This window comes from Lontra canadensis, unplaced genomic scaffold, assembly GCF_010015895.1.
Source record: "Lontra canadensis isolate GAN:19392208 unplaced genomic scaffold, GSC_riverotter_1.0 scaffold87, whole genome shotgun sequence".
NCBI lineage: Eukaryota > Metazoa > Chordata > Mammalia > Carnivora > Mustelidae > Lontra > Lontra canadensis.
Window position 1 is genome coordinate 2,464,403 of NW_022631081.1, and position 22,560 is coordinate 2,486,962.

The 22,560-nt window shown below is 41.2% G+C and overlaps 1 long non-coding RNA gene across 1 annotated transcript; it reads right to left on the minus strand.

Moving 5' to 3' along the window:
* Positions 1–408: 408 nt before the first annotated feature.
* On the minus strand, positions 409–21,582 carry LOC116882761. Its single transcript, XR_004385694.1, has 3 exons — positions 21,517–21,582; positions 14,850–14,854; positions 409–419 (listed from the first exon to the last, which is right to left on the minus strand). It is a non-coding gene; the product is annotated as an uncharacterized LOC116882761 (long non-coding RNA).
* Positions 21,583–22,560: the final 978 nt, after the last annotated feature.

Below are 22,560 nucleotides of genomic sequence, written 5' to 3' on the forward strand. Positions count from 1 at the left end.
ACTAACAGTGTAAGAAATATAATACAAGGAAAGACCCCACTTTCTATAGCAACAGAACTATAATAACCTAGGAAAAATAAATTTAATAAAGGTACAAATATTAGAAGAAAATTATGGAATTTTAATAAAAGAAATGAGAAGATTTTTAATAGCACAACAGTATTATAACACTTTCCTAAAATATTTGTACATAATCCCATTTTGATTTGTTTGGAATTGCATTATGTGGAAGTTTCAGTTTATTTTAAGAAAAAACAAGGTATTTTAGTTTAATAAGTTTATTTTAAAGTTCATCCAGAAGAGGGGCACCTTGGTGGCTCAGTGGGTTAAGCATCCAACTCTTGATCTCAGGGTCATGAGTTCGAGCCCCATGTTGGCTCTGCACTGGGTATGGAGCCTGCATGAGAGTCTCTTTCCCTCTCTCCTCTGCTCCACCACCCCCCGCCCCCGCCACACGTCTGTCTCTCTCTCTCCCATTCTCTCTTGAAAAAAGTTCATCAAGAAGAGAAGAGCCTAGAAATTTTTGAAGATGAGGCAGGCAAAAGACTTTCTCTGTAAGATACTAGAGTGTACTGCAGTACATAAAACTGTGGATCTCTGGCAGGAGCATCGAATTAAAAAGCCACTAAAATGCCAGAAGCATATGTAGGTTTTTCCCCACCATTTTCTTTTTAAGGTTTTGTTTGTTTATTCATCAGAGACCAAGAAAGGGGCAGAGGGAGAAGCAGGCTCTCCGTGGAGTGGGGAGCCCAAGGCAGGACTTGATCCCAGGATCCAAGGATCACAATCTGAGCCAAAGGCAGATCCTTAACCAACTGAGCCACCCATGTGCCCCCCGACCATTTTATTATGAAAGATTTTTTTTTTTAAGATTTTATTTATTTATTTGACAGAGATCACAAGTAGGCAGAGAGGCAGGCAGAGAGAGAGAGGAAGGGAAACAGGCTCCCTGCTGAGCAGAGAGCCCGATGCGGGGCTCGATCGCAGGACCCTGAGATCATGACCTGAGCTGAAGGCAGAGGCTTAACCCACTGAGCCACCCAGGTGCCCCATTTTGAAAGATTCTTAAGCATGCAGAAAAGTTGGAGAAATTTTAGAGTAAACATTCATATGCCTAGACCTAGACTCTACCAGTAACCTTCAGTGTTCTTGCTGTATCACATGTAGTCCTCCTTCAATCTAGGTTTTTTAATTCAAAGTAAACTTCAGATATCCGTGTTCTTTCCCCTTTAAACACCTCAGCATGTGTATTATTAACTGGGGTGTTTTGTTTTGTTTTGTTTTGTTTAATGAGGCTTTTATGTTTACAATTTTGGAATAGATTAGACCCTTAGAAGCATACTGGAAATTTTTAAAGAGAAAAATCAGGTACATTAATAAAGAGGTAGAAATTAATAAAATATTATCAGATTGCCAAGATAAAGATTTAAAACCTAGACGGGGTGCCTGGGTGGGTCAGTTGGTTAAGCATCCACCTTGTGATTTTGGCTCAGGTCATGATCTCATGGGTCGTGAAATTGACCCTCACGATGGGCTCTGCACTCAGTGGGGAGTCTGCTTGAGATTCCCTCCCTCTGCCCCTCCCCCCACCAGAGCTCGTGTGCTTGCTCAGTTGCTCTCTCAAATCTTAAGGGGGGAAAAAAAAACTTTAAAAAGAAAGAACGCAGACAATCCAATTTGGGCAAAAGATTGATGAACTAAGCTCCCTCAATAGTTATTTGTAGCAGTATTAGTGAATCGGCTTCTTTGGAAAGCAGTTTACTAAAATATTTCCATATGTAATATGTACGAAACCTTTAACCTAGGAATTCCATTTAAATTTGTTTCAAGGAAATATATATTAGGTTATTTAATATCTCAACATTTATAAGAGTGAAAAACTGAAAACCCAAATTAAAATAGGGAATTTAATTAAGTAAATCATGGTTATTTATACTGTTGGGTCTGTGTATCTATTAATAATCATAATGTTGAGTCATAGAAAACAAATAACAAATTGGTACATGTAAACCTAGCCATATCAGTAATTACATTCAGTATGAATGGAGTAAGTATTCCAACCAAAAGCAAAGTGTGTCAAACTACAAGATCCAAAATATATACTATATAGAAAAGGCTTTAAATTCAAAAATACAAATAGCTCGAATATACGAGGATAGAAAAATATGTACCATGAGGACAGTAACCACAAAGGAGCTGGAAGAACTACATTAATATCAGACAAGTAGACTTTTTAAAAAGCTGCTAGAAACAATGGAGAGATGTTTCATAATGATGGACAAAACTTCAGATTTAAAAACCATAAATGCATCCAATAACAGCACTAAAATATATGGAGCAAAAATAATTCAAAGGAAGAAGAGACAAATTCAGCCATTACAGATGGAGATTTCAATACTCTAATACTCTAATAAAAAAAGGTAGACAGAAAGTAAGGATATAGAAAACTTGAGTAATGTCCCAACTCTGTTTAACTGAAAAATATAGAACTCTCCACCTAGCAACAGCAGAATATACGTGCTTTGAAGGTACATATAGAGCTTTGTCAACAAGCTTAAAGGTTTGAGATTATTTAAATCCTATATTAGGTGCAAGAGAATCAGAAAACAAAGTTACATTCTTCAATCACATGTAAAGATTAACAATAGATACTTGGGCAATCCTTGAACACTTGGATTTTTTTTTAAGATTTTATTTATTCATTTGAGAGAGAAAGAGCATAAGCAGGGGGAGGAGCAGAGAGAGAGGGAGAAGCAGACTCCCCACTGAGCAGGGAACCCAATACAGGGCTCAATATCAGGACCCTGGGATCAGGACCCCAGCTGAATGCAGACGCCCAACCAACTGAGCCACCCAGGAACCGAACTTGGATTTTAAACTTTACACTTAAATCCATGAGTTGAAGAAATCACAAGGGCTATAAAACATCTTGAACTGAATTGAAAATGAATGCACAACATGAAAATAGTTTATGAGATGCAGCAGAAGCAGTGCTTGGAAGGTCATAGCTTCATATGCTATGAAATTCATATGCTCAACTTCCACTTGAAGCTAGACACAGAAGACCAAATCAATCTCCTGTAACTGAAAGGAAGGAAATAATAAAATTCAGAACAGAAGTAGATAAAATAGAAAACATAACAAAAGACTATCAATGGAACCAAAAATTAGTTCTCTGAAAAGATTTTTAAATATATTCTTTAACTAGACTAAGCAAGAAAAAAGACCCAAATTGCCAAAGTGAAAACTGAAAGAGGAGACATGATTATGAACCCTAAAAGGAACTGAAAAAGAATATTATGAATTTCTTTAAGTTCATAATGGACATTGGACAACTTAAACATCAGAAATTAGATAATTTCAATGGAATAAATAAATCCTTAAATAAACAAAACTTGACTAAAGAAGAAATAGGAACTCTGCATATATGTATATCAAGTTAAGAAATCGAATTAGTATTTAAATGTCATCCAACAAAGAAAAGCCTCAGCCCAGATGGTTTTGCTGATGAATTCTGCCACTTAAAAAAAGGATTAAGGGGCTCCCGGGTAGCTCAATCATTAAGTGTCTGCCTTCATCTCAGGTCATGATCCCAGGGTCCTCGGATCAAGCCCCGCATCAGGCTCTCTGCTCGTCGGGAAGCCTGCTTCTCCCTCTCCCACTCCCTCTGCTAGTGTTCCCTCTCCTGCTGTCATTCTCTGTCAAATAAAGACATAAAATCTTATAAAAAAAAAAGAAGAAAAAAGTCTATTTCCCTTCACTCAAAGTTCCATCTTTAGTGGAAAATGAAACCTGGTTTCATGACTTCCAGTTTGATAAGATAGAAGCTTAGTGAAATTTTTCCTACCTGAAGATGTTTTTGTTTTTCTTCTTTAATGGGTCTGGATGTTTATAACTCAAAACTTGGAAGGTTTGAAGATAATATCTTCTTCAGAATGAGAAACAATTTTTGTTAGGTGTTGGTAGAGGGTACCAATTCTATGGGTCAGTTTACTGTGTTAAAAACAACCTAGAAATAATTCGAAATTTAGTTTCTCATTCTTTACCCTTAGGGAATATTGAGGGAAATGCCAAATTTATTTCATCTCATTATGATAAATCCAACCTCTGGAACCACAACTTTGTGCTTGGTTGTGCAGAAAAATACTTCCCTGTTGTCAATTTTTAGACATTATTACAGATACAGAATTAGTTGACAAAAATAAGACTTGAGATAACCTCTTGATTTGGTTATATTTTATCTTTCTACATATGCATTTATCAATGTAATTTGACAAAAAATCACTTATTATTTCAAAGAGCAGTGTTATTTCTCTTTCATGATCAACTGAGGAAAAATTTCTCAATTATACTTAAATGTATAAGTAGCATTTCTGCTTTATGTCACCTGTGGACCAGCAAATCCAAGGTGATTCTCACATTAAGAAATTTAGAATATATTGATGTTTCTGTAAGTCATGATAAATATTGTTGGCAAATTATTCTGATATGCTGTGTTGAAAGGGGAATTCTAAGTGAATCTGGAAAATAATAGTAAGAAAATGTTTATGTGTTAACCATACTCTAATCTGATGAGTTAAACATTTTACTTTTGTGATATCATTTTAAGGTTCAGCTTAATTTTCAGAAAATGGAAAGTAGAGATACTTTTCATTGGCATTTTGCCCTTTAAAAAAACTTAATACAAGATTAGCAAGATATTAGAGCCGTGGTAATTGGATGTCTTTCAGGATAATAAACCATTAAAGTTTATGAGTCACGTTAACAAAGTCCTCCCAGTTCCACCATTTCCCTTTATCGGTTCATTCTACAATAAACATAAAATCCTCTGCCTGGAGTTCAGAGCACAGCAAGGGAGAGAGGAAAAAGTCAGAACAGAAACTCCAGAAAGTAATAAGCGGGAAATGTTCAGTAACCTTTTGATCCTCAAGCTCATGACAAATGTCCAGTGCTTAGTGCCCTGCCGGGACCAGCAAAGCTTGGCTATGGCAAGACTTCCTCTCAATGACTTAGCAACTTGTCTGTGGTCTCAAGGATGTAGGGACTCCCCAGACACATTTTCTAGAAGTCCTCCCAAGGCCAACTTAGTCATGGAGGGAAATTGAAGAAAAGGTAACAGAGAGCAACGTTAAGAGCTCTGGCCTTTTGGGTAGAGGAGTCACCTGATCATCCCTTGTTGGGGCTGCTGGTGGAAGCCTTGAGAAGCAGCAGGGTGTGGGCCACAAGCCAAGTCTCTGAGCATGGAGAGTATTGCCAGTTTCTTCCAGTGTTGACTCAGTGTCTCAGTGAGAAGAGCGCCATGCTGTGTCTGCTGCTCTATACCATCCCAACTTAGGGGAGCCCTTGGGAGCTTCGTGTGTCTGATCACAGACCACCACCTGATAAAACCCTCTAGTGTAACTCGTTTTCTTCCTTCACCTTCCTCATTACTTGACTCTTACTTTTGTGTGGATGGATTTGATTCTGTGCTTTTATTTACAGCTTCACAAAATTCTTCTCGGAAGTAGAAGAGTATGTGTATGTATATGTGTTTGTGCACATGTGATTTAACAAGAACATCCAAATTAACATACACATAAAAACAGATCTTTCAAGATTTATGGACGGCATTATGCAAATCTTATTGCATGTGGGTTTTCTTTCAAAAGAATTCTTTGATGGCAAATTTTCAAAGAAAAAAGCCATTGTTTGCAACTTATTTTTCAAACAGAATATGGTAAATGCCAGGTGCTGTTTTGTGGCCAGGATGATGTATCCAAAACCTATCCTTCTATAGAAATGGCAACATCCTTCTGTGAATTCTGAAAGTTTGAAAAACTTTCTGAGAGATTGAAATTCTGAAAGTTTGGAAAGCTACAGAGGAGTTCTCTGTGTGTTAGGATCTGGGTAAGAATGGCGTACGGAGGGTTGGGGATTGAGATGACCTTAGAAAGCAATCTGCTGTCTATTCAGTTGTGAAGTCATTGGCATTTTCAGAACTTGTACATATAACCACTTTTACTGGGTCTTTTTTCTTTTTTTAAAGATTACAGTGAAAATAACCATTCTGAAGCCTATATGGCCAGCCCAGAGGAATTTTTCACTTCTCACTCAGTTGTTTTTGCCCAAAGAGTAGGAAAAAAACAACCCTACCATGTTACCTCTGACAGGAAACTTTAAACTCCAGAATGTTCTCTTATCCTGTATACTCATCTGCTGTGTGTTCATGACTCCTGATTAAAAATAAAGCTTTTGGTTGGTAAGTTAATGTTTTTTGATGAAGTAGCCACATGGCAATGTCCTATATTCTATTACTCTTCAGTGTCATTTGATAACGGCCATCCCACTCAGCCTTTTAAGTTATAATAAAGCTTTGTCATATATTAAAATCTGGACAGTTATCAACTTGGGCGGGTTCCAAATTAAACTGATAACCTTGCTGTCAAAATTAGCCAGGTGTTTGGAAATTATTTTTAATCCGATGAAAGTTATCTGAGAACACCTGCATTGAACTTCCTTGTGTGAGTACATTTTCCAGAAAACCCATGATAAATGGAACCATTTTAGCAATGTTTTATTTTAACTTCTTTGGATGGAAATGTTTCCAACTTAGATTAGCAACAATTTTCCATAAAAAAGTTTCAGTCTTAAAGAGAATAACCTAATGAAAATCCATGTGTACCCTCTATCCTAGGAAATGAAATATTATAAATACAATCGAAACTGCTGGCATGTTCCAGATCATATTTCCTCCTCCGTACCCACCCTATAAATCTGTCATAATTCCCACGCATTGTCTGTAATAGATTATTTTTACTCATCATTGTTGGTGGGGGTTTACCCATGTTGGTATGTGTGGCTCTAGTTTATTCTTTTCCAGTGCTATGCATTTCATCATTCTCTTGGTACTTAAGTTGATTTTCACGTTCTGCTGTAATAATACCAAATGCATGTTCTGGTAGGTCTCTTTTGTGCACATGTATCAGTTTCTATAGAATATATACTTAGGGATCAAATTGTGGAGTCATAGGCTATAAACATCTTTCATAGTTGTTACCAGTTAATTCCTAAAATGTTTACACAGTTCACAGGTCAGTTGTGTTGTAGAATGTCTTTCAGTTTGGGTTTGGCTGATGTTGCCTTGTGATTAGATTTGAGTTTGGAAAGAATATCACAGAAGTAAAGATGCGATCTTCTCAGCACATCCAGTTAAGGACCATTGTTATAAAATGATTCCATTTTCTCCCATTTTTGATGATGTTTGTTTTGGTCACTTCATTACAATGATGTCTGCCAGGCTTCTCTATGTAAAGTTACTCTTTTTCTCTTTGTAATTGGGAAATATTTTGTGGAGAGTTCCTTTGAAACAAAGTAAATACCCCATTCTCCACATCCACTTCCTAGCCGTGACCGAATAACAGGGTCCAAACTTACCCGGAAGTCTTAAAAAATAACAGAAATCTAACAGACTATGTGGGACAGTTGGATATTGACCCCTCAGATCAGGGGAGCCCCATGATTGCCCTAAGTGCTTGCCTAGAGAGAGTTTCCAGACCTCATCACAGGGAAGGGGACTCATACAAGCTTCGTGGTCTCTGTGAGTTGAGGTTGAAAATGTGGGGAGGTCAGTGTGGCTAGAATTCCCAGAACAGAGTAGCAGAGAGGAGAGAGCAAAACAGTTCTGGAGAAAGGCAAAGAGTTCTCCTCAAGACTCTGACAAGTCTGTGAGAAACTACAAGAGGCTGGGGAGAGCCCCACCATAATGAACAGGCAGTACAATTTGTAGAGCTCACAAGGATGGGAATAGGAATAGTTCACATTCCCAACAGCCAGAGTGGAGACACCTCATGATACACACATTGGATAGAGTTCCCAAGATGGTTACCTCAGTGGTGTTGCTGAATTAGCCTTGGACTACAGGCTGCCCTGGTCCTAACTTAATGGAGATTAAAAGCAAGCCCTGATAAGATAAAACTGTTTCCAAGTAATGTAATGATGTCCCAGGACAAAGTGCAAGAATATTTACAGGGAAAATCCTCCCCCCAAAACCCCAGCAACTACAGTGTAGAAATTACAATGTCCAGCATCTAACTGATAATCACCAAGGATGCAAAGGAGGAAAATACAACCCTTAATGAGGAGAAGGCTCGTTCAAAACTGACAAGAAATGGCACAGATGATAGAATTAAACAAGGACATTGAAACAGCAATTATATTTCTTATGTTCCAAGGTAGAGGAGAGCACAAACATGGTAAGGAGTAATAACGAAAATCTTACGAAAAAAAAAACAAGAAAGCCCCAAAACTCCCAAATATTTCTACAGATAGAAACTATCTTATTCTTCATTAACTTTCAGTTTATTCATTTTTTGTGCTTTTTGTATGGAGTCAGTTTTCCATTTTATTTAATGGATTATGACTTACTATTATTATTTATTTTGATACCCAAATTGTACTTGATCTGGCCAGTGGAAGCCCCTAAAGTTGTCATCTGTGTCATCTGAAAATCAACCTGAAATCAACCGTTTTCCAAGGAGCTCTGGTTTCTTTGAGAGAAGAATAGTATTAAGGAAGCCAGGATATGAATGTTAGGTGTTTTCATTCCTATGAGGGTATTGCTGCTGCCAGTCAGAGCTAGGGAATATATATGTCTTTCAATTGATTGATTCATCAGTTGATAGATACATCACTAAGTAGATGTAAACCATGAGTTTACATCAGTGGTTTCAGTTTCCATCCAGCACCATAGAGGGTTTATTCTAGTTTCTGATATTTGTAACTCCAACAGTGAGATACCAGACAATGATCTAATTATCATTTGTTATCTAATATATTAACTAATTATCATTTAATATATTACCTTGTAGTAGGAAGAACGATGATGAAAACTAAAGCTGCAGTAAAGGGGATTGAACACGATGGCAAGGGAGGTTTAAAACATTGCCAGGGAATCGTAAATGATGCTGCTGTAAACGTGGGGGTGCATGTACCCCTTCAAATTAGTGTTGTTGTATTTTTTGGGTGAATACCCAGTAGTGTGATTGCTGGATCGTAAGGTAGCTCTATTTTTTTTTTAAAGATTTTATTTATTTATTTGACACAGATCACAAGCAGGCAGAGAGGCAGGCAGAGAGAGAGAGGAGGAAGCAGGTTCCCTGCTGAGCAGAGCGCCGATGCAGGGCTCGATCCCAGGACCCTGGGATCATGACCTGAGCCGAAGGCAGAGGCTTTAACCCGCTGAGCCACCCAGGCACCCCAAGGTAGCTCTATATTTAACTTTCTATGGACCCTCCACACTGTTTTTTTTCCCCTTTTTAAAGATTTTATCTATTTATTTGACAGATCGCAAGTAGGCAGAGAGGCAGGCAGAGAGAGGGGGAAGCAGGCTTCCCGCTGAGCAGAGAACCCGATGCGGGAATTGATCCCAGGACCCTGAGATCATGACCTGAGCTGAAGGCAGAGGCTTAACCCACTGAGCCACCCAGGCGCCCCACACTGTTTTCCAGAGTAGCTGCACCAGTTTGCATTCCCACCAACAGCCTAAGAGGGTTCCCCTTTATCCGCATGCTTGCCTTGCAGCATTATCTGCAATGGCCAAATATGGAAGCAGCCCAAGTGTGCATCGACTGATGAATGGGTAAAGTTGTGATATGTGTGTGGTTCTGTGTAATGGAATATTGTTCATCCGTAAAAAAGAATGGTGTATTAACTAATTGGAATTAAAAACTTAAAGTTGTCAGGGAAGGCCCCGAGGAGTGACACCAGAGCAGAAAGCTGAAGGGGGTGGTGAGTCAGCCATGTACATATCAGAGAAGGTGACCAGTGCAAAGGCTCTGGGGTAGGAATGTGTTTGGCACATGCAAGAAGCAGCAAGAAGGTCTCTGGCTGGAGTGATGTGGGCAGGGAGGAGAGTGTTGGGGCCAGATCCCAGAGCAGTTCGTGGGCATTCTAGAAGGCCTTTGGCTTTGGAGGCTTTGGAACACACAGGTGAGGTGAGCCAACATCTGCTTTACAGTGGTTGCTGTGGCTGCATGTGTAGATCAGCTTGAAGGGAAGAAGGCCGGTGGGCCTGGGAGAGACCAGTGAGGAGACCATTACAGGAGTCCAGGCAATCGATGATGGGGGCCGTCAGTGGGGGGGCAAGGATGTCGGGCCCAGCAGTTTGCAGGGGACTGTGTGTGATGAGTGTGAGAAAGGGAAAAGCTGAGCACAGCCTCGTTGATTTTGTCCTAACAACTGGACAGGGTTGCCATTTTACTAAAATGTAGAAGATTCCAAAGGGAAGAAGACTGGGGAGAAAATCAGGTGTTTTTGTTTTGTTTTTAACTTTATACGTGTTGATGTATAACACAGAAAAATACACAAATCAGCATTGTACACCGTGATGAATTCTTACCAAGCGAGTAAGCAAGCCCACTCCCACCATAAGTGTAAACGATATCCTAAATTTTAACACCATCCATTTGCTATCTTTTGAACTTTATAGAAATGGAAATGTACAGTATGTATTCTGTCTGGCTTATTTGTATTTGGGAGAGTCGCCCGCTCTGGCCACTGTGTGGTGTGCCGTTGGGTGAATGCACCACTGTTGAATCCGTGCGTTCTCTCGTTGATGGTCCAACTTACCAAACATTTCCTTTGCACTTATTACTTTTTCTATCCTGTGTGAGAAACACATGCCTACCTTCAGATTGTGGGGAGTCTCTTGTGTTTTCTTTCTTTCTTTTTTTTGACACAGATCACAAGTAGGCAGAGCAGCACACAGAGAGAGCGAGGGGGGAGCAGACTCCCCGCTGAGCAGAGAGCACAACGTGGGGCTCGATCCCAGGACCCTGAGATTATGACCCGAGCCAAAGGCAGAGGCTTAACCCACTGAGCCACCCAGGCACCCCTCTTGTGTTTTCTTCTAAATGTTTTCCCTGGATTTTCTGCCTTTTACTTTGACCTCTTAAATTTGGTGGCACAGTCCACCAAGAACTGGTATTGGTGTGTGGTATGTAGAGGTCAAGATGGAATTTTTGCAAATATTTATACCAGTTGACCCAGCTCCATTTACTGAAAAGTCCATCCTCTCTCCACCAATTTATGGTGTCATTTTTGTCATAAATCAGGCGTGTGGGTCTGTTTCTGGACTTCCTGTGGTGTTTCACTTATCTGTCTGTATTTGCACCGATCCCACATTGTCTTCATTGTTACAGCTTTATAATAGTGCTTCATTTCTGGCAGCAGAACTTCTTCAGTCTTGTTCTTTTCCTAGACTGCCTTGGATATTCTTGGCCCCTTTGGATTTCCATATAAAATTTAGAATCAGCCTGTTAATTTCTACCCAAACTCCTTCTGGGGCTTTTTATGTAATTTACACACAATAAAATGTATACATTTTGAGGGCATAGTTTGACGAGTTTTGACAAACGTATACAATCATGTAATCCATACTGCGTCGAGACATGAGAGTTTCATCAGTAGAGAAAGTTCTGTCTTGCCCTTTTCAAGTCAATCCCCCTTTCCTCCCAGACAACCAGTCTTTCGATTTGTCATCACCATAAGTTGGTTTTGACTATCCTAGGACTTCATATAAATGGAATCGAAGTATGACCTCATTTGTGCTTGACTATTTTTTTTAAGATTTTATTTATTTGACACACAGAGATCACAAGTAGGCAGAGAGGCAGGCAGAGAGCAGGGGGAAGCAGGCTCCCCGCTGAGCAGAGAGCCCGATGTGGGGCTCGATCCCAGGACCCTGAGATCATGACCTGAGCCTAAGGCAGAAGCTTAACCCACTGAGCCATGCAGGCACCCTGTGCTTGACTACTTTTGCTCAAGTTAATGCTTCTGATAATACCTCATGGTTTGTGCCTCATTTCAGTCCTCCTTATTTTTATAGAGCATTCCGTTGTATGACTGTATCACAAGTGGTTTATCCATGCAGCTGCTGATAGCCACTTGGGTTTCTTCCATGTGGGGGCAGCTATGATTAAAGCAACCGTGAGCATTCTTGTATGAGTTTCTTTGTGGGCATCTCTTTTCATTTCTCATGGGCAAATACCTAGACATGGGGTTGGGTGGGTGTACATTACGTCCTATGAGAAACTGCTGAAAAATTTCCCGAAGTGGTTGTATCATTCTACACTCCCACGAACAAGGTATGAGAGTTCTGCTTGTCCTGTAGATCACCAGTATTTGGTGTGACCGATCTTTTTAATGGAGCCATTCTAAACGTGGGAAGAATTTCTTCATTTTGGTTGCAGTTTGCATTCCCAGAGGACTAATGGTTGAGCACATTTTCATGTGCTTTTGGCCATTTGTCTATCTTCCTTTGTGAAGTGCTGTTGACATCTTTTGCCTTCATTGCTCGAGGCAAAGGATCCCAGATAAAGGTCTTTTGTCAGGTCAATTTACCACAAAAAATTATGAATATCTTCTTCTAGGCTGCACTTGCCTTTTCATTTTCTTAGTGGTATCTTAAAGAGAAGAAAGCTTTAATTTTGATAGATTCTAATTTATTAACTTTTTTTCTCTTATGGTTAGTGCTTTTTGTGTTTTAGGAAATGTTTGCCTGACTCAGGATCAAAGATATTCTCCTGTGTACAAAGTTGTATCACTTTACATCTAGGTTTATGATCCATTTTGAATTAATTTTTGAGTATGGTTTGAGGTAGTTGTTTGTTTTTCTAGATGATATGCATTTGTTTCAGTACCATATTTTGAAAATACTGTTCTTTCCCGGTTGGATTACTTTGACACTCTACTGTAAACTAGTTGACCGTGTATGTCTGGGCTCTTTTCTCTTCATGTATTTCTGACTCTGTCCACTAATCTACTAGTTTATATGACAAAACCACACAGTCTTATTTACTATAGCTTTAAAGTAAATTTTGAAGTCAGCATCTTCAAGTTTGTTTTGACTTTTCTAGATTCTTAGCATTGCCAATAAGTTTTAGATGTAACTTGTCAGTTTCTGATAAAAAGTCTGCTACGATTTTTTTCCTGCCAATGCTTTGGTTTCAATTATGTAGACTCTATTAAATATCTCATCCATGAACATAGTATCTCTCTCAATTTATGCCATGAACATAGTATCTCTCTCAGTTTATACTCTTTCTCAGTGATGTTTTGTTGTTTTCAATGTAGATGTCTTCTCTTTTGTTACATTTTATCTATTTTTTCATCAACTTTACTGAGGTATAATTTACATATTCTAAACTATGCCTCTTATACCTAGACAGTGCAGTGTGCTTTAATTGATTATTTTATCTTGATTGATGTAATGGTAAGCAGAACAAGTTTTATTTTCTGATGTTTTTTGCTGGTTTACAGAGCTATGATTGTATTTACACTCAGTTGTGATGTCTCTTAAAATTCTTTTATTCTTGAAGGCTCCCTAGCCTCTATTTTTTTCTTTATAATATTGGTTTGTTTATGCGTACATATAAATTATTATATTAAGATGAAAATTCAGATTCTCAGTCACACCATGTTTTGGTTGCTCAAGAGCTACACGTGTCTAGTGGCTGCTGTATCAGATACCACAGGTTTCCTCACTGCAGGGAGTTGTAGCGAAAAGCTCTCAGGTGGCCCCACCTTCTGGAGTCACCTCATCATTTTCTCATGATGTTGTGTAACACATTCTAATAATCTCTGTATTTAACAGTCAATTGAAAGTGGTATATATTTAAAAGCTTAATGAAATGCAGATTTGACTTTTAAGACTACCTGTAAGTGATGCTCTATCCTTTGTACTGCATTACAAAGGACTAAGAATTGACCACAGATTTTGCAACATGGTTGTAGCTGTTGATCTTGTCCTGAGAGCAAAGTCTTGATTCAAGGGGGTGGTTCAAGAGAGAAGAGGAGGAGTGGAATTGGCCACACCAACAATGACGAAAAGGAGGAAGTTTTTGGTTCTGAAAGAGACGCAGGAAATGGTGTGTTCACTGGATGGGGATACAGAGCTAAACTGGAGAGATTACAGCATGTTAACATGCTGATAGGAGTGATTCATCTGGGAGGAGAAGTCTGACGGTGCAGGAGAGCAGGGGTCACTGACACGCTCGTTGCTGGTAGGCAAGTGAGAGTGGGTCTGGCTAGTGGAGCTGTTGGCCCAGGAGAGCGGCCCCGTGGCTCTCCCCCGACAAGAACTGGGGGCAGGTGAGCATGAGTCATAGGAAGGTACACGGACTTCTCTTCTGATTGATTCTGTTATTTACTTCTATCCACGTGTCCAGAACCGAGAAGTACCGGATGGACTCAGGCTTCCATATTTTGTGTGTTCTTCTGTTTGGTGCACATCTTACCTCCTTTACTGTCACCTCGGTCTTCGGTTTGTCAGTTCGTCTGACTCTACAGCCTCCCTCCCTGTTCCACTTCCTACTTTTATTCTGCCATAAGTTCAAACATCTACAGATATGGCCATTAAATCAAAAGAAAAAGACTCCCATTCAGGCTGCCCCAAATGGGAAGGAACTGAACGTGGAAGTGTAGAGTGGCCTGGAACACGGCTCCCTCAGGGACTTCCTGTGCTTCCAAAATGCCTTTGCTTCTGTTCCTTTCTCCTTTCTCTACCACCGGCTTCCTCTGCTCACTCAGTTTTGGCACCTCCGTGACTCTGGCTGTGCGCACACGGCTCTCTTGGCCCCATGGACCACAGTTTACATCCTCTGCTTGCAGCCGCAAAGACCTGATCTCGGCCTGGACTGAATTCCTGAGAAAAGGAGTCTGATTGCATGGATTTTCTCCTGAAGCTCTGCGTATGATCCCGGAGAGAGCGGTATCTAATTAAGTGACATACACAAGCTTTATTTTACGGACTTGTAAACATATCTTTTAACTTTTTGTTTATTTTTTATTGGCTACATTCTGTTTATCACAACAGACCCTCAGCAAATACTTGTAGAATGAATGACTTTTGAAATGATCGATAAGAATTGTCTTTCCTGTGTGGTTGGGTTATGGACATCACGCAGGTATGTGCCATGGTGAGTGCTGTGAAATGTGTAAGCCCGATGATTCACAGACCTGTACCCCGGGGCTAATAATACATTATATGTTAATAAAAATTTTTTTAAAAAATCGCCTTTCCTGAATTACATATCAGTTTTCATTTCCTTTTGTGCTTTTGGTTCAAAAAGAAAATGCTGGGGGGGCGCCTGGGTGGCTCAGTGGGTTAAGCCCCTGCCTTCAGCTCAGGTCATGATCCCAGGGTCCTGGGATCGAGCCCCACATCAGGCTCTCTGCTCAGCATGGATCCTGCTTCCCCCTCTTTCTCTGCCTGCCTTTCTGCCTACTTGTGATTTCTCTCTGTCAAATAAATAAATAAAATCTTAAAAAAAAATACTGTACTTCAGAAAGCTCATGAAGAAAATTCGACTTCTGGCAAAATGCTGCCAACGCAAATCAGAATTCAAATTCATTGACCTGTCCCAATTAGAGAAGAAGGTAGACTTTTGAGTTCTGCCACAGGGATTTAAAGTTATTTTAGAATTTTAAAACGTTTTATTTCATATAAATATATTGAGAATATTTATATATTTAAGAATATTATTATTCTCTGAAGCCCAAATGCACAGTTGCTACAAATTTAATAAATATCTTGAGATTGGATGCAAATTCAGTTGAGAGGCAAAATGTTTCCTTAATGCTAACTTGTCCCTTTAATGCGTTTGGATCCAGATGTTTCGACCTCATTTGCTGGAGTGGATGCAGCATTAGCCTGTCAGTTCCCTGCTGTTTACCATTATTTAGTGTTATTAGACACCGTGAGTGTGCATGTAAGGAAGGCTTTAAACTGAGAAAGGTACCAAGCTGCACTCCATGCCCAGAAATTCTGAGGTTAAAAACAACAAAACAAAGTGACAATAAATGTTTAGAATACGAATATTGAGAAGCAGCTACAGTGGCCACAAGCAGCCCTGCTTGTCCCCATCTTTGGATTAGCTGTCAGCCGAGGTCCCCGAGCACATCACCACATCCTCATGAAGGGCCATTCTCCCGGTCCAGGAATCATCTAATCTTATATTCCACAGCTGGGTGTGCAGACTTTGTAGCAGGAACAGAAAACATAAACTGTGTTTCCTAAGGTAGTAGGGACCACACTGTCCTGCTCATAAATCCTTGTGTGGTGCTCAGATTCACTCTGTGGATGATCATACTGAAATCGGTTTCTACTTCAGCAGTAATACAGGATATATAGTTCTTAAGAAATGGTCGAACTGCTTCGAATCCCTTCACACTGGGGCGGCTAGCTGGTTCATTCGGTTAAGCGTCCGAGTCTTGGTTTCAGCTCAGGTCGTGACCTCAGGGTCATGAGATTGAACCCTATGTTAGGCGCATTGGAGCGTGAGTATGGAGTCTGCTTAAGAGTCTCTTTGGTGGGGCGCCCGGGCGGCTGAGTGGGTTCAGCCTTTGTCTTCGGCGCAGGTCATGATATTGGGGTCCTGGGATTGAGCCCCACATCGGGCTCTCTGCTCAGCTGTGAGCCTGCTTCCGCCCCCCCCCGCCTGCTTGTGATCTCTCTCTCTGTCAAATAAACAAATAAAATATTTAAAAAAAAAGAGTCTCTCTCTTGCCCTTAACTTCTGCCCCCTCCCCGCAGCTAAAAAAAAAAAAAAAAAAAAGGAATTTCCTTTCCATTGACATACATATTTCATTGTTCTTGTGGGAGGAGTATAACAGATTTGCTTCTTGTCCAATTACAGTGTGAACCATAGACTCCAGCCTCCCCAGTTCTCAGAACTCTCAAGCTCTCTGGCGTCTAATGGTTGTCGGTCGTCCATATCTGAGTGAGTTTGTAGATGCCCTTGGGCTCAGAGCTCTGGCACCTCGGGAACACCGTATGTGTGTTCATCAGGCAGCAAAGCCTCATGCTCCAGGAACTCATGCAAAGATCCACTTTCAGTTTGTTTTCCTACTTTTAAAAACACAGGGACTAATGGTCGGTATTTTGTTTAGGGTGTTTATGTCTGGATTCACAAATGAAATGGCCCTTCGTTTCCTTTTCTTATATGATCTGTTGTTGATCTGAGAACTAAGAATACCATCATGAAATGATTTGAGTATCTTTTCTTATTTTTATATTTTCTTAAATAATTTGAAAAGATAAGGGATGTTCTGGCTCTCAGAGAGTTGCTGGGACACGGGTGAGCCGTCTGGGCCTGTGTGATTTTGAAGAGTTGGGTGAAAGGCACGGGGGTACGATTGCCATTTTAGCTTCCCAGCCTTTGGGTGTTTGTTTTTTTCTTTTCCTTCTTTATTCATGTTTTCCCTAAAAGTTGAGAGAATCTGATTTCCTATTGTACCATTGGTAATAGTACTTTTCACTCCTCCTGAAATTCCTCACGGAGGAGCGTGTGCTTCGGAAACAGCAGAGCTGTGTGGTGCCCGCCGCGCAGCCGGAGCTCCCTTGGCTCCTGTCCCCAGTGAGGCGCCACCGTCTTGCAGTCCCCGTCCGTCGGTCCCCACATTTCTAGACACCTCAGCCACATGTGCGTGCCTGAACCGTGTTAGGTGCCACTTCGCATTTTCACATATATTGCCACATTTTTCCTAGTGTTTTGTAATCTCTGCTGCACTTCTAGCCATGTCCACTTTTTCTTTTTTCCTTTTTCTGTCTCTCCCACAGATACATGTTGCCATAAGACGATCAGTCCCTAGAAATGAGCATATTGTATCTTTTTTGCAAGCTTTGCCTTCTCAATCTTCTGCATTGCTTTTCAGTTTCTTACTCTTCTTACACCCTTCTTTTCTTTCTGGATTTACTCTTCTGATCGCTTCCGGGCGGGTCACGGAGCTCGCAGTGGCTGCTCTTCCCTAACATTCACCCACGCACATCACCACTGGGGCTGCCTAGCCTGACGCCCCTCCTTATCAGCTGGGGCTCCGGCAGGGACGCATTTTGAATGCCACCTGTGAATATCAACATTTAGGGCTACAAGTTTTTCTTTTCCATGCTACTGTAACTGCATCTCACTAGTTTTTTATGGGATGTTAGATTCCTTTTATTCTTAAGCTATGCTATAATTTACATATTCCTGAAAGCATGGGAGCAGAAATAAAATTATCTATTGTACTTTATTGGGTGAAAATGTGATTATTTGTGGACTGCTGCTTGGATTTCTGGGCTTAAATAAGAAACATTTTTATTTTTAATAAAGGAAAACCCACAAACACCCAGGGTGGCTCTGGATGCATCTACCAGTTTGGATTTGTAGTATTTTCTCATTTCTCTTAGGAGCACTTTTACGGTTCATGTGTTGTGTCATGCATTTTAAAATATCTAAGTGACTGGAAACTTCCATTATCACCTTGTTATTCATGCTAACTGAATTGTACTGTTTTGTGATAACGGATTCCTCAGGATTTGCCGAGGATTGCTCCGTGGCCTGTACAGGGTTGGTTTCCATCATATGTCCCACGTGTGCTTGGGAAGAACGTAGATTCCCGTCAGGGGCCGGGTTCTCTGCGGCTCCATTTCTCAAGCCTGTTGGCTGAGCTGCTGAGATCTACTGTATGCTCACTGCGTGGCATCTTTCATCTGGCAATTACTGAGAGTGGAAGGTGAGCTCTCCCATTAGAATAGTATAGTCTTGGGGTGCCTGCGTGGCTCAGTCGGTTAAGTGGCCAACTCTTGATCTTGGCTCAGGTCATGATCTCAGTGTCCTGGGATGGAGCCCCAGGTTGGGCTCTGCACTCAGCAGGAAGCCTGCATTAGAATTGTCTGCCCCTCCCCCATCTGCTCACGCTCTAAAATAAGTAAGTAAATCGTTAAATAATAATAGTAATAATAATAGTATAGTCTTCCAAACCCATAGTTCTGTCAATTTTTACTTTATCAATTTTGAAATTATATGATTAGCTGCATACAAAATTTAGAATTTTGCCCTTCTGCTAAGGTTTTTTAACATTAGAAAATGGGTCTTCTTGGTTTTTATTAGTGCCTTTTACTTTCTATCTATTTTGTTGATCCTTTGGTAGTCAACCATTGGGCCTTATGCTTGGTAAGTTTGTTTGTTTGTTTGTCCCCCCCACCCCCGGAGAGGCATATCGTTTTTTAAGGAGCATGTGGCGTAGTGCCATCATCATTCTCTTTTGTTTAGTTCATTCAATTACATTTATAACTGGGGCGCCTGGGTGGCTTAGTTGGTTAAGCATCTGCCTTTGGCTCAGGTCATGATCCCAGGGTCCTGGGATCAAGCCCCGCATCAGGCTCCCTGCTTGGCAGGAAGCCTGCTTCTCCCTCTCCCACTCCCCCCTCTTGTGTTCCCTCTATTGCTCTGTCTTTGTTAAATAAATAATCTTTTTTAAAAAATTACATTTATATGGGGGCGTCTGGGTGGCTCAGTGGGTTAAGCCTCTACCTTCAGCTCAGGTCATGGTCTCAGGGTTCTGGGATCGAGCCCCGAATCGGGCTCTCTGCTCAGCAGGGAGTCTGCTTCCCCTCTCTCTCTGCCTGCCTCTCTGCCTACTTGTGATCTTTCTGTGTCAAATAAATAAAATCTTTAAAAATTTTTTTAAAATTACATTTATAATTACTAGTAATCTTTCTTTTATGCCATTTAATATTTGTCCTGCTTTTAAAAAATGGTTTCTGTTGCTCTTTTTTCTATTCCTTTAGATCAACCAAACTTTTAAAACGACTTTTTTCCCCTCCACTAGCTAGTTTGGTATAACCCTCTATTTCTATTTGTGTGTTTTCATGTATTTAACTTTCACAACAAATAATCTACTCTTTGTTCTCTTCCTAAACAGCCTATAACAATTTAACTTCCTAGTTTTACATTTTATTGTCCAGTATTTTAATTTTTTATTACTACTCCAATGAGATGTTAGGTGTTTTTAAAGATTTTATTTATTTGAGAGAGAAAGAGAGAGCCCAGGTGGGGGTAGGGGTAGAGGGTGAGGGAGAAGCAGCTTCTCACTGAGAGCAGAGACAGACATGGGCTCAATCCAAGGACCTTCAGACCATGACCTGAGCCGAAGTCAGATGCTTAACCGACTGAGCCACCCAGGTGCCCTGAGATGTTTGTTTTTATACAATCAGTATATTTTCTTAATTTAGTCACATTTACTCAGTCATCTGTCCACTAGTCCTTCATGCCTCTCAGATTTTACACGGAGGATTGTTTTCCTTCTTCCTGGAATACTTCTTTTGGAAGCTTCTTTAGTTACAGGGATCTGGTGGTAATGAACTCTGGTTTTGTTTATCAGCACACTTACACAACTGTGGAATTTTCTGGTCCTCCAACTGTGATCACAGATCAGAAGCATTCAGTCCTGTCATTCACCACCGACCCCAGGGCCCCATGCCTCAGAGGTGCCGAAGCCCGTGTGCACCCCCAGCTTTCCTCCCAGCAAACATGAGGTTAGGGTGTATGTCTCAGGAGACTTCAGACTGACATACTGCTTGTTAATGACACACAACCGTTCCGTGTGCTCGAAGAAACCCAGAAAGTGTGGGATGTGTACAGGAAGCGATTCAGATAACGGCACTTAAAACCGAGGGAACTCATGCTTTAATAGACACTGAAATCACAAAGGAAGGCCAAGTGCCTTAACAATTTCAATAAAAATATGAAGTTCTTTTTACATGGTAGATTTTGTAATATAAAAAGTTTAATGCCATCTGGAAACTGTAATTTACAAAAAAAAGTCCACATAGGCCAAAGATGGCTAACACTGCATACAAGGGGGGGGTGAGTGCCAAGTGGGGGAGGTGTCTGAGGAGGGGAGAGGTGAGCGCCTGTGTCCTTACATGGACCATCTTTGAAAGATCTGTCGCAAACAAGGGCCTGGTCCACAAACCACACGTACAATCCTTGTAGGTAAAACAACAACGTGTGTGATGAAAACTGGGCAATTTTCACCCTCTGCCTGCTTACTAAAAGCAACCAGAGTATTGCATGGTATTTTCTCTAAACTGAATTGAAACTAAGAAAGTGACCGTGGGAGGCGGTGGGACAGGAGCCTCACAGGGGACTTGCTACAGTGACCCCCCCCCCACCGACACCCACGGGGACAGCACGAGCAGGGGAAGGACAGTGTGCGCAGCCTCTCCTCCCCTGCCGAGACCCAGGGAGTATCCGCGTGGACCACGATGGTTTCAAACGGGACGCAGGTGAGGACTTTGTTTCACTACACACTAACGTGGATCAAAATGTGAGTTTTGGAGTTTGTCTTGGTACTTTTGACTTAACTGAAGTCAGTGAAGGAGCTGAGTGGTTTGCTGGTGCGGATTCAGACAGGATCTGCCTGGCTCTGTGGTCCTACCAGGGTTCCTAGGAGAGGGACGTCTTATTGCTCGTGTTGAGTGTATTCGCCTCTGGTGGAGTGGAACAGGGGCAGGACAGTCGTTTCCTGAGCTGAGAAAGCAATCTGGCCAGTGCTCTCCGCATATAGTGAGGAAAAGATCTTTTTGTAAATTTTACCCATGTCCACTGGCTCATTCCAGACGGGCCGGAGAGCCATGGGCTGTGCGGGAGGCCTCCGCTTCTCCTCACGTGGCTCAGGTGCCCACGCATAACAAGTTTAACCACAACTTGCCACTTAGAAACAAAACATTCTAATTATGTTGTCTGTCCCCTACACCAGGAGTCAGCAAACCTTTTCGTATTAGGTATTCTAGGTTTTGTCGGCCACGAGGCAAAATCAGGAATATGACGCCGGTGCTGACAGAACGATTTAAACACGTCCGATCCAGTCCTTTCTCGTGGCTCTAACAACCCCGGCCTCTGAGCCGACTTAGCCTGTGGGTCATCGTCTGCCTGCCCCTGATCTGCACAAAGAAGTCTGTGAATTAAACAGTCTCACGTCATTTTTAGGTGCACGTGTTTTTCAGGGGAGGAGCCTGAAAAAGGAACTTTGATGTGACGTCCGTCTCACTCACAAGGAAAACACCGACACTGACAGTAAACATAAAGAAGTGGCAACTCTACGGTGATTTTCAGATTGTTCCTACCATTTTTATCACGTTTGCTTTCCTTCATCAAAACTTCTATCTAGGACCAAAAAAAAAAAAAAAAATCACACCAGTTGGTTTTCCAACATGAAACCTAAAACAACAACATAGTTAGGACTAAAAACAGGTTGGGGTCCACGAGTCCTCCTCGCTGGCTTGGTAACCATGGGAAGTAGTCAGGGGGGGCGGAGGGTGCGCAGAGGTGGGCAAACCGGTGCGCTCACAGGGGGCACAGACCCTAGGCCTGTCCTCCAGGGCTCCTTGGCACTTGGGAAAGAGGCTGAGAAAGGAACAGCCCAACTATCTACGCGGGTTCAGAAACTGACTGAGGTTTCGTTTTTGTTGCGGAGGACCTGATTTTGCTATCTAAATGCACAGTGCTATAAACTTGCTTCCACTGGCTACTCTGGTACTTTATTACCGTTTATTTGTTCCCTACTGCACACAAGTACTTGCTTCTTTATAAAGGATTTGTCTTCCAGTGTTGGGGTCAGGGCTAGAACGGGACATCCTTAGTGTCTTTTGCCAACATGGCTACGGGGTAAAGGCAAAGACCGCTGTGACATAGCTGAGTAAATATTCTTTCCTCTTTTCAGGGTACACAGAGGAATGGTATGTTTAGAAAGTGAGAT